We start from the raw sequence: 12,915 nt of genomic DNA on the forward strand, positions 1-12,915 counted from the left end.
GAGGAGCATGTGATCAGCATTTCAAAGTGACATATAAATTAAAGTGAATCTTATTATTTTGTTTCTGGAAAAACAAAATAATAAGTACATTGAGGAGGTCTGGGCCTCTGTATATGTGAGAAGACATCCTTGGTGTAGTTAGCCACTCTTAATCAGGAACACCTTTCTGCAGCAAGAGGGATTTTTGTCATTGGAGTAATGGAAAAGAAGGATTGCACATTTGGAGACTTGAGAGGGCCTGCATGTGTCCTGCGGAGAAGGCGATGGCACCCCACTCCAGTACTCTTGCCTGGAAAATCCCATGGATGGAGGAGCCTGGCAGGCTGCAGTCCATGGGGCCGCTAAGAGTCGGACATGACTGAGCAACTTCACTTTCACTTTTCACTTTCCTGCACTGGAGAAGGAAATGGCAACCCACTCTAGTGTTCTTGCCTGGAGAATCCCAGGGACAGGGAGCCTGGTAGGCTGCCGTCTATGGGGTCGCACAGAGTCGGACACGACTGAAGCGATTTAGCAGCAGCAGCAGCAGTAGCATGTGTCCTGTTGGTATAGCTCAGAGAGAGTGGTCTAAGGTGTCACATGATGGGAGTACAGAGTCCCTGTTACTTCTAGAAAAAGTTCCCATAAATCACTCCAGAGGAAAGCATGTATAACCTTTACGGAAGCCTGGAGCATGCTTTCCTCGTGAACTTTCTGGCATCTGGCAGAATGAATGGCTGATCCCCACCCAGCCGTGCTTACAATGTTTTTGCTACCGGGAAATACCCCAGATATTAAGGGCTCAGCAGAGAATGGTCTCTGCATTATTTAGTCATTCCAAACAGGCCATTGACATCTGAAATTAGAAATAAAAGAGCTGAAGCACTTCAAAGAAGACAAATTCCACTGATACTCTTATTTCACCCTGAAAAGACAAATAGTATTTCAGCATGGCAGCTGCTCCAGATTCCAAAACAGGCCACATGTTTTGTGACAGCTGCTGACACAAGCAATTTCCTCAGATTAAATCTTTCAGCATATTTCATACAGAAGGAGGCAAGTCTTCTCCAGCAGACTGAATTTTAAGTAAAAAGACGACCCTGTTATGTTTTCTCAATGTGTGTGTAAAGCAATAAAAGCAACAAACCTTATTAATGTATTTAAACAATTGAGATGGTGAATGAAGCATGCGATAAAAAGAATTGTTGAGAAGTTATCTAAAATGTTTCCTTCAGTGGTCCTAACAATAGAACCGCGTGCACTTTTAAGAACTATATAAAACTCCACCTCTGAGAATCCAGGCCGGGCACCTATGAAACTGTCGTTCGTCATTCAGTCACTAAGTCATGTCCGATTCTTTGCAACCCCATGGACTGTAGCATGTCCAGCTTCCCTGTCCTTCACCATTTGCTGGAGTTTGCTCAAACTCACATCCATTGAGTAGATGATGCCATCTAACCATCTCATCCTCTGGCACCCCCTTCTCCTCCTGCCCTCAATCTTTCCCAGCATCAGGGTCTTTCCCATTATGGCACTATGAAGCTTATTAATTCACTTTCCCATATCCATCCCTTCCCACTCTTAATTCATACTGGTCAAAAACAAACAAACAAAAAAAAACCCATAATATTCAATTTGATTCAATTTTTAAAAGATGTTTAAAATCTTTTTAAAGGCACTGAACAGATTTCTATAATACATGCAGACACTAGATGTGATTTTTAGGAGATTCCTTCTGCTCTAGAAGACTAAGAACAAACACATAATCAATGGAGGAAAAGAATGGTACTCTCTGGAGAAGAAAACCACAGATGTCCAAAGGGAATGGAGGCATGTTTGCCAAAAATATGAAGCTCTAAATCACATCTTCCAGGAAGAAGACAACAGAAGTTCTTTGTAGCACAGGTATCCTGCTCTGGAGATGGTCCAGACAAGCCCAGGTGGTGGCCTTCTTGGAATCAGCCTTTTCCTTTTCTCTGCCAGGGATGATCGAAACTTCTATTGGATGGCAACAGACTGAGAAAGAACCATTGTCCTCCCTACCTTCGTTCTATCTCCAAAGCTTTGCTGAATTCTTTTTTTAGAAGGAAAGTAGTCAGTTTTGCTTAGGGACACGGCAGTGGTATGACTTCAGTCTATACTGGAGAGGTCATCTTAGCTCTTTATTCTGTTGGGTTCCCACAGGCATCCAGACTTTCCATGTTTTATATCCATTTCAATGTAGAATACTATTCCAACACAGTTGGACTATAGTAAGCTTCGACTTAACATTTCATCCAAGAGAAGCATGTCTCTGATTAACATTTAATGACATTTAGCACTTACTGAAATCTACAATGATACACCTAGCCTTTTTTTTTTTTTTTTAATAGACAGGAACAACACATCAAAGGTAAAGATTTGACTAGATCCTATGTTGCCTAAATCTTACATTAAATCTCTTTCACACCTTGCTCCTTTATTTTGAATAATAACCTCTTTAAAAGAAATCATACAATCATTCCCTGCAATAAGTATCCTAATAAGAATTAATTATAAATCTCTCCTAGTTTGAGTTGATTGAGGGCTATCCTGGAAAAAGGGGAACAGTGAAATGATCATTTAGCAATAAACTGAATTCTGTGCATGTGTGTTAGTCTCTCAGTCGTGTCTGACTCTTTGAGACGCCAAGGTCTGTAACCTGCCAGAATCCTTTGTCCATGGGATTATTCAGGCAAGAAATACTAGCCATTTCCTTCTGCAGAAAATGAGCTGAGAAATATACAATTGTAGTTACCAAAATATACAATGTATATGGCACACATACAGCTTGAAGGGAATCTGGTTAACATATCTAGACTCAGGTGGAAGTAATGGAGTACACAAACCTAGGTTCATTCTATATTAGAATTCCAAGCTTGAAAGTTTTCTTAAAGACCATCCAGCTCAACTACCAGTCTACAGTCTGAATCCCTTTTCCAATCTCTTCATGATATTACCCATTATGTATTTGAACACATCCATTAGAACACTTTTTAGTTGCAAGTAATACAAACCCAACTAAGTAGCTTAAATAATAAAAATACTGTATTGCTTTATAAACATAAATTTGAGAAGAAGATTGAACTTCCAGGAAGTCTTAATCTACCAGCAAAACAAGATCACCATGCTCCCACCATCTATCCATGTCTCTATTTGGTACTTCATGGAGTCAAGTCCTCCTAAAGGCAATTCCTCTCATTATTATCGAAGAGTTCAACAGCCTCCACAGCAACCAGTTACCTTTTTCTCATCCAGAAGGAAGTTTGTCCTGTCAATCAAAGCAAAGCCCCAGGCTTGCTATGATAGGCTACCTTATGTCACATGCTCATTCAATAGCCAATTACCACGGCCCAAGGGTTGAATCAGCTATTTGTCTTAGACTTGAGCATATGCTCCACTCTTATCTCCAAGAATGAAGTTCCCTTTTTAAGGGATTCTCACTGATAAATCATGCAACTGTGAGGGAGAGAGAATACTGGGTCACAACCTTGAATGTGTCCAATGATAGGGATTTCACTACTTTCCTTCTGTCTTTAGGTATATCTGAGAGTCAGAAGGTATAAATAACATCTATTCAAATATGATGAGTAAAGTTCAAAATTATTTTTCCCACTTCAGTTTTCAAGAGCAAAGCATTAAAATTGTCATTCCAATATTGAATTTTCATCACCCCAGAAAAGGAGTTCTTGTAAGTAAGAATGTGGAAAGGCTACATACTACAGTTTTATCAAAGAGGTATCACTATAAAGATGAGGACAATGATGGGTAAATTGTGGGTTGAGTTATTTTATATAGTTTACCTCTATTTGAGCTGATGATAAAGCTGCAGCTGACACTTGTTAATTTGGATGCTAACAGTCAAATTTTAGTAATAGGGTAACAGATATGTCTTTTAAAATGTACTTGCTCCCATAATATCCAGAGAATGCCACATTTGTGCATGTGTATAATTATTCCCACATACCAACTAGGGGTAACTCAGACCATCTAACTTGATATTTACACATTCTTACATTACTTATGACTCTCATGTTACCAACAAAATTGTGCTTTTATTTGTTGCCTTGCCAACCAAAGATTCATTTTCACGACCTGTTAAGCTAGGCCATATCCCAAGTAATCTGAAAACCAAGAAAACTGAATCCTGTCCTTCCCCTTTAGCCTTCAGATATTCTCAGACAAAATTATCTGACTGATTTATACTTCTGCGAACTTAAACTGAGGCTTCATTCACATGACTCACTTTCTCATTCAGGTCATCTTTCTCAGATACACTGCATGACTAAGTGCCAGGAAAAATATAACTATTTGGGAAAAGAAAAAAAAGAAGCTAAAAAGCTGTTCTTTAAAAATAACTGTTAAACCCTCTAGATGAGATATTCTTTAAAGTAAATTTTAATTGACAAAGCCACAGAAGCTTTAAGTTTCTTCGAGCAGAAAGCATCTCTTTAATGTATGTTAGATGAATAAATAAATCTGACAACTTATTGACATATTGTCAGTTTATTTTAATAGATTTCATGCACTAAACTTGCTTGGTGAAAATAATCATTTGGTGATTTTCAATTATTTTTATAAGTACAAATGCCAAGTGGTTGAAATGCAAGGATATCTGGTCCATTATTTTCAATTATTTCCTGCTACCAAGCATCTCTTAAAACAAGCACTGGATAGCAAAGCCAGAGAGGATGACGAATCTTTTGCTGCTTTGGGGCTTGGTGTGGCCAATCTAAGGACATCTTTAAATGGTTTCTTTAGAAATAACATCTAAGTTCTGCCAGACATTATCCCTACAACTTGGCAGCATTGCTTTTGCAAACAGCATCTGACTTCCCCTATCATTTATTTACGATTCCTCCATATTCTACAACATGGAAAACAAATGGACTGTATCTGGAGGCAGGGAGATTGACTGCCATGTCAAGAAACAACAATTGGAATAAAATCTCTCTCAATCCAAAGAACACTTGATTTTAACAAGTCTATAGATAACAATGAGTAGTCCAAGGCTTATTAAACTAAATGCTTTCAAAACCACCTCTCATTCTAAAATTATATAATGTGATGTATGACCAGTGGGCATCCCTGGTGGCTCAGCAGTAAAGAATCTTCCTGCAATGCAGGAGCTACAGGAGATGCAGGTTCGATGCTTGGGTCAGGAAGATTCCATAGAGAAGGGCATCATAATCCACTCCAAAATATTCTTGCCTGGAGAATTCCATGGACAGAGGAGCCTGGAGGTCTACAATCTATAGGGTCTCAAAGAGTTGGACACAACTGAAGCGACTTAGAACGCATGCACACATGGCTTGACATATAAAATAATTTGAAGCCATCTTCAGTGAATGCATTAATTCATTGCTCAGCCATGAAACTGTGAAATTAAAACTACAGTGCAAAATTTTTCTTCTTCAATATCTTATACCATTAAATAGATCATTTCATAAATTATAGTATACTAATAACTGTTTGATTACAAAGGTGAACACCTGGTTTTATTTTTTAAATGAAATAAAAATTGACTTTTGTTGTCATTTCCATCTCTTCCTTGAATACATGTGTATTAATATCTTCATTTGATGTATAGAGTTAGGAGTTGCACTAAAAACCTGCCTGTGTATCATTCCGTCTTCCATTCTCCTTTGTAAATCACAGAATGTATCATTAGCAAAGTGTAAAGCTTTATTGTGTGAACAAATAATACCTTCAGACAGTGCCAACTCAATAGTCATCCCGTGCATTTAATTCACAGCAGTGATAGGAGGTGGAAGATTCTGAATTAGAAAATGAACTAAAGCAAGTTCATGCAGGTTCACTAAAGAGAATGTTTCTCACAGATGGTATTCCTCACAAAGCCTTATCTTGGGTGGAGAAATAAGAAGTCTGGAGTTTGGGGGCCTGAGAAGTAACAGTGCATAATATCATCAGCCGTTTAACTGCTGGGTTCCAAATGTCACTAGCAAACTCATTCTCATGGCTTTGCACCTTTCTTTGCAAACTTATAACTTGTTTGGGCCAACAAACTGGGCTTGTACTTGCAGTCCTATCATTAATCTTGTTATATAAAAACAAGTTTGCCTGGCCTCTGAACAATTTAGAGACAAGACAGACTCTCTCTTTAGTCAGTACACAATTATGAAGCTGTGCTGCTCAGAACACTTGAACCTCAACATCTCCTGTTGAATTTCTCTTTTTTTTTCCCCCAGAGTATTTTATGTTCACTCAACTTGTTACTGCCACATTCCTGATGAGACATGTAGATGAATACATACAGAATAGGAGTTGATTGAGATAGATAACTCTGGGAGGAGATAAAACTGACTTAATGTGCACTAAATGAAGCTCTTGGGAGATTTTCACAGGCTAATCCTAAATGATATAAGCAACCCACAGAAAGTGATTTAAGGCATTGTACTTTTTTCCTTAGATGCAAAGGGTACATTATATTAAGTCAGTAGGCTGCCCTGCATAAACCCTTATCAATGCTTATTCATAGTCACCAACCATGCCAACACACTACGTCCCCTTTTTTACACAGGTCAATTCATAATATACTTATATACAAGTTTCTTACACGATTTTTTTTTCATGTCTGTGTGAGTACTTTTATGTTTTCTCCTCTTCATAATTGTTACTATATGATGACAAAATATGCATCCACTTAAATGGATTTAACTGGCTTTTTCAGCTGTTTCTGATACTCTGCTACAGATAACACCTCCTGGCATGCAAATTTTTCTAATGTTTCAATTCTTTCCCTTAAAATGAGTGTTTAGAATTGTTATTTAGAAAAAGACTACTAAATTTTATGGCTCTTAAAAGTTACCGCCATGGTTCTTCCTAAAGGAGATCAAGTTCCCTGATAGAGTGATACAGAAGTGTTGTTCTCACTATACTTCACCAGCGGAAGACACTTGGCCTAGAATTGCTCTTACTAAGAGCTAATGTGCATTTAGTACTCATACACATCAGACACTATAGAACATTTTGGTGTATTATCTCACTTAATCTCAGATAAACTGTAGGAATAAGTGCTATTTTTATCCCTATTTGATAGCTGAAGCAACTGAATCCAGAGGCAGAGTAATTTACCCAATTTCACAAAGCCTTTAAATGGAATGAAGGTACTTGTCAGGTGTGACTGGCCAAAATCCATGCTCTTAATCTATCAACTGTGCTGTGTATATTTCTTCATAGAAATTTTTCAAAAAAATTCTTTTATTTACTGATCATGCTCCACTATTAATCTATACTTTTTCTATTTGGCATACAACAAATATATCAACCTGCTTTTTCCTTCATGTTCCAAATCACTGGTCTACTATTTTAAAATTTAAATTCTAAAATCTAGAATACAGACATTATGGGGGATAGTTGAAGAGGAAGTGGAGCTCACCTCTCACCACAAACATATCAAAAATAAACACACACACACACACACCCCCAAAAAAACCTTAAAAATGCATCTACCTGTGAATAATTCTCACTGAAAACTAACAGGCAACTGGCAGAAGGACGAAACCATCACCAACACCACCACCAAGCCCTCCATACAATCAAAGCTCTAAGAAAGATGTACATGTAATCAGGCAGAGAGAAAAGGAAAGCAATCATCTGGAAACATTGCTCCTGGGAGGGGACTAACAGCAAAAGGGAGAATACATGAATAAACAACCATCCTGGCAAGTGAGTGGTGCTTTTAATGGAAAGAGCAAGAGAAAACCTCTGAAAAAGAATGAAACAGATATAAATTACAAATCAAATAATAAAAAGCATTGGTAGTAAAAAATGTTAACTGAAATGGGAAAAACAATAGATGAGTACAGTGAAAATTTTGACAAGGAACTAGATAATATAAAAAAGATCCAACCAAAAATGAAGAATTCAATCACTGAAATGAACACAGGAGAAGGAATAAATAGAAGACTAAGTAATATAGAAGAATACAAGTGATCTGGAAGACAGAAAATGGAAATCACCCTATCAAAACAACAGAAAGAAAACAGATTTTTAAAATGTAATACAGCCTAAAAGATCTCTGGCATAAATATTAAGCACACCAACATTGTCATTATAGACGTCCCAAAAGGAGAAGAGAAAGAAAAGGGATCAAAAATATATTTAATTAAATTATGGCTGACAACCTCTTAAACCTAAAGAAGGAAGCAGATATCCAGGTACAGGAAGCACAGAGGGTTCCAAACAAGATGAATTCAAACAAACCCACACCAAGATGTACTGTAATTAAAATGGTAAAATTTAAAGTTAGAGAAAATACTAAACGCAACAAGAGAAAAAGAGTCATATACAAGGGAATCCCCATAAGGTTACCAGTTAATTTTTCTGCAGAAACTTTGTAGGTCAGTGGGGAATGGCATGATATATTCAAGAGCTGAAAGGGAAAAACCTGTAACTTAGGATATCTTATCCAGCATGGTTATCATTTAGACTTGAAAGAGAAATGCTGAACTTCTCAAGCAAAACTGAAGAACTAAAGGAGTGTTTCAACTGAAAATACCCTAAATATAAAGGATTTTCTAGAAGTGGAAAAAACTAATAATCTATCGGCAAGGAAAAATCCCACTAGGAAAGGCATTATACAGTGAGGACTGAGGATCAACACTTAAATAAGTCAGTACAAAGGTAAAAGAAAAAAATTAAAAGCAACTATAACTATATTATTCATATATTTATTATACTATACTATATTATATATAACACATGATAATATTCTTTGCAGCCAAAGTTGGAGAAGCTTTATACAGCCAGCAAAAACGAGACTTGGAGCTGACTGTGGCTCAGATCATCAGCTCCTTACTGCAAAATTTAGGCTTAAGTTGAAGAAAGTAGGGAAAACCACTAGGCCATTCAGGTATGATCTAAATCAAATCCCTTATGATTGTACAGTGGAGGTGATGAATAGATTCAAGGGATTAGATCTTATAGACAGAGTGGCTGAAGAACTATAGACAGAGGCTTGTAAAATTGTAGAGGAGGAAGTGACCAAAATAATCCTCAAGAAAAGGAAATGCAAGAAGGCAAAGTGGTTGTCTGAGGAGGCTTTATAAATAGCTGAGGAAAGAAGAGAAGTGAAAATCTGGGGAGAAAAGGAAAGATAAACCCAACTGAATGTAGAGTTTCAAAGAATAGCAAGGAAACACATGAAGGCCTTCTTAAATGAATAATGCATAAGAAATGGAGGACAAACAATAGAATGGGAAAAAACAGAGATCTTTTCAAGAAAACTGGAGATATAAAGGGAACATTTCATGCAAGGATGGACACAATAAAGAACAGAAATGGTAAGGATCTAACAGAAGCTGAAGATATTAAGAACAGGTGAAGGAATACACAGAAGAATTGTACAAAAAATGTCTTAATGACCCAGATAACCATGATGGTGTGATCAGTCACCTAGAGCCAGATCTCTTGGAGTGTGAGGTCAAGTGGACCGTAGAAAGTACTACTATGAACAAAGCTAGTGGAGGTGATAGAAATCCAGCTGAGCTATTGCAAATTCTAAAAGATGATGCTATTAAAGTCCTGCATTCAATATGTCAGCAAATTTGGAAAACTCACCAGTGGCCATAGGGCTGGAAAAGTTAGATTTCATTCCAGCCCCAAAGAAGGGCAGTGCCAAAGAATATTCAAATTATAGGACAACTGTGCTCATTTCCCATGCTAGTAAAGTTATGCTCAAAATCCTTCAAGCAAGGCTTCAGCAGTACATGCATCAAGAACTTCCAGATGTTCAAGCAGGGTTTAGAAAAAGTAGAGGAACCAGAGATCAAATTGCCAACATTTTTTGGATCAGAGAAAGCAAGAGAATTTCAGAAAAACATCTACTTCTGCTTCATTGACTATGAGAAAGGCTTTGACTGTGTGGATTGCAACAAACTCTGGAAAATTCTTAAAGAGATGGGAATACCAGAGCACCTTACTTGCCTCCTGAGAAACCTCTGTGCAGGTCAAGAAGCAACAGTTAGGACCTTACACGGAACAACTTACTGATTCAAATTTGGGAAAGGAGTATGATAAGGCTGTATATTGTCACCCTGTTTATTAAACTTATATGCAGAGTGCATCACAAAATGCCAGGTTGGATGTGTCACAGCTGGAATCAAGATTGCCAGGATAAATATCAATAACTTCAATATACAGATGCAGATGATACTATGCTAAAACAAAGAGGAGCTAAAGAGTATGTTAAACAAGGATGAAAGAGGAGAGTGAAAAAGCTGGCTTAAAAAACAACATTCAAAAAACGAAGATCATAGCATCAGGTCCCATCACTTCATGGCAAATAGGAGGGGAAAAATTAGAAGCAGTGACAGATTTTCTTTTCTTGGGGTCCAAAACACTGCAGACAATGACTGCAGCCATGAAGTTAGATGACGTTTGCTTCTGGAAGGAAAGTTATGACAAACCTAGACAGCATATTAAAAAACAAAGATATCACTTTGCTGACAAAGGTCAGTATAGTCAAAGCTGTATTTTTCCAGTAGTCGTGTATGGATGTGAGTGTTGGACAATAAAGAAGGTTGAGCACTGAAGAACTCATGCTTTCAAATTGTGGTGCTAAAGCATTCTCTTGAGTGTCCCTAGAACAGCAAGGAGATCAAACCAGTCAATCCTAAAGGAAATCAACTCTGAATATTCACTGGAAGGACTGATGCTGAAGCTCCAATACTTTGGCCACCTAATGCGAAGAACTGACTCATTGAAAAATACCTTGATGATGCAAAGATGAAGGCAAAAGGAGAAAAAGGCAACAGAGAATAAGATGATTAGATAGCATCACTGACTCAGTGGAGATGAACTTAAGCAAACTCTGGGAGGAAGTGGATGAAAGCAAAGCCTATCACGTTGCAGTCCATGTGGTCGCTAAGAGTTGGACACAACTTAGTGACTGAACAACCGCAACAAAACTACAATAAATAGCTAAGGGTTAAACATGAAAATGTAAAATATGACATTGGAAACAAAATGTAGAGGAGGAGAGTAAAAAATATAGATCTTTTAGAATGTGTTTTAAAATAAATGACTACCAGTTTAAAACAAGTAAATATACTTTTAGGTCAATATATACAAGCCCCATAGTAACCACAAACCAAAAACCGACAACAGATGCACAAAAAAGAAAGGAACACAAACATACAACCACTGAAAAAAAATCTAAACAAAAGGAAAGAAACAAAAAGAAATTAACAGAAAATTTTAAAAACAACCAGAAAACAATAAAATCATGATAAGTACCTACTTATCAATGTACTTCATGTATTAATTATCAGTAGACTAAATACTCTGACTGAAAGATACAGAGTGGCTGATTGTATGAAAAAACAAGAGCTTTCAATTTGCTGCCTCCAAGAGATTTGTATCAGAGCTAAAGACACACAGACTGAAAGTGAGAGGAGGGAAAAAAGATATTTCATGCCAACAGTAATAAAAAGATAGCAGAGCAATACTCAGACAAAATACTCAAGACAAAATAAACTTTAAAGCAAAGACTATAATAGAACAAAAAGAAATACATTATATAATGATAAAGGTATCGATAAAGAAGAGGACATTATAATCATAACAAATATATACTCAATATCAGTTCAGTCAGTTCAGTCGCTCAATCATGTCCGACTCTTTGCGACCCCATGAATTGCAGCACGCAAGGCCTCCCTGTCCATCACCAACTCCTGGAGTTCACCCAAGCTCATGTCCATTGAGTCGATGATGCCATCCAGCCATCTCATCCTCTGTCGTCCCCTTCTCCTCCTGACCCCAATCCCTCCCAGCTCTTTTTCCATTGAGTCAACTCTTCGCATGAGGTGGCCAAAGTACTGGAGTTTCAGCTTTAGCATCATTCCTTCCAAAGAAATCCCAGGGCTGATCTCCTTCAGAATGGACTGGTTGGATCTCCTTGCAGTCCAAAGGACTCTCAAGAGTCTTCTCCAACACCACAGTTTAAAAGCATCAATTCTGCAGCGCTCAACTTTCTTTATAATCCAACTCTCACATCCATAGATGACCCTGGAAAAACCATAGCCTTGACTAGACAGACCTTTGTTGGCAAAGTAGTGTCTCTGCTTTTTAATATGCTGTCTAGGTTGGTCATAACTTTCCTTCCAAGGAGTAAGTGTCTTTTAATTTCATGACTGCAAAATTTGGTTTTTAGGATTTTGCAATTATATAACACTGCAATACTCATCATCTCCCCATTAAAAATTTTTACTTACATAGAGCTTTTCTTGGAATTTGGGTTTGTTCAAATACCCATATTTCTTTTTTTATTTGTTGCAGGTTTTTTAAAAATTAATTAATTTATTTTAATTGGAGGCTAATTAATTACTTTACAATATTGTGGTGGTTTCTGCCATACATTGACATGAATCAGCCACGGGTGTGCATGTGTTCCCCCATCCTGAACCCCCTTCCCACCTCCCTCCCCATCCCATCCCTCAGGGTAGTCCCAGTGCACTGGCTTTGAATGCCCTGTTTCATGCATTGAACTTGGACTGGTGATCTATTTCACATATGGTAATATACATGTTTCAATGCTATTCTCTCAAATCATCCTGCCCTCGCCTTCTCCCACAGAGTCCAAAAGTCTGTTCTGTATATCTGTGTCTCTTTTGTTGTCTCACATATAGGGTCGTCATTACCATCTTTCTAAATTCTCCATATATGCATTAATATACTGTATTTGTGTTTTTCTTTCTGACTACTTCACTCTATATAATGGGCTCCAGTTTCATTCACCTCATTAGAAATGACTCAAATGCATTCTTTTTAATAACTAAGTAATATTCCATTGTGCATATGTACCACAATTCTTTTATCCATTCATCTGCCGATGGACATCTAGGTTGCTTCTCTGTACCAGCTATTGTAAACAGTGCTGCAATGAACATTAGGGTA

Source organism: Bos indicus x Bos taurus, chromosome 4 (genome assembly GCF_003369695.1).
Source record: "Bos indicus x Bos taurus breed Angus x Brahman F1 hybrid chromosome 4, Bos_hybrid_MaternalHap_v2.0, whole genome shotgun sequence".
Taxonomy (NCBI): Eukaryota; Metazoa; Chordata; class Mammalia; order Artiodactyla; family Bovidae; genus Bos; species Bos indicus x Bos taurus.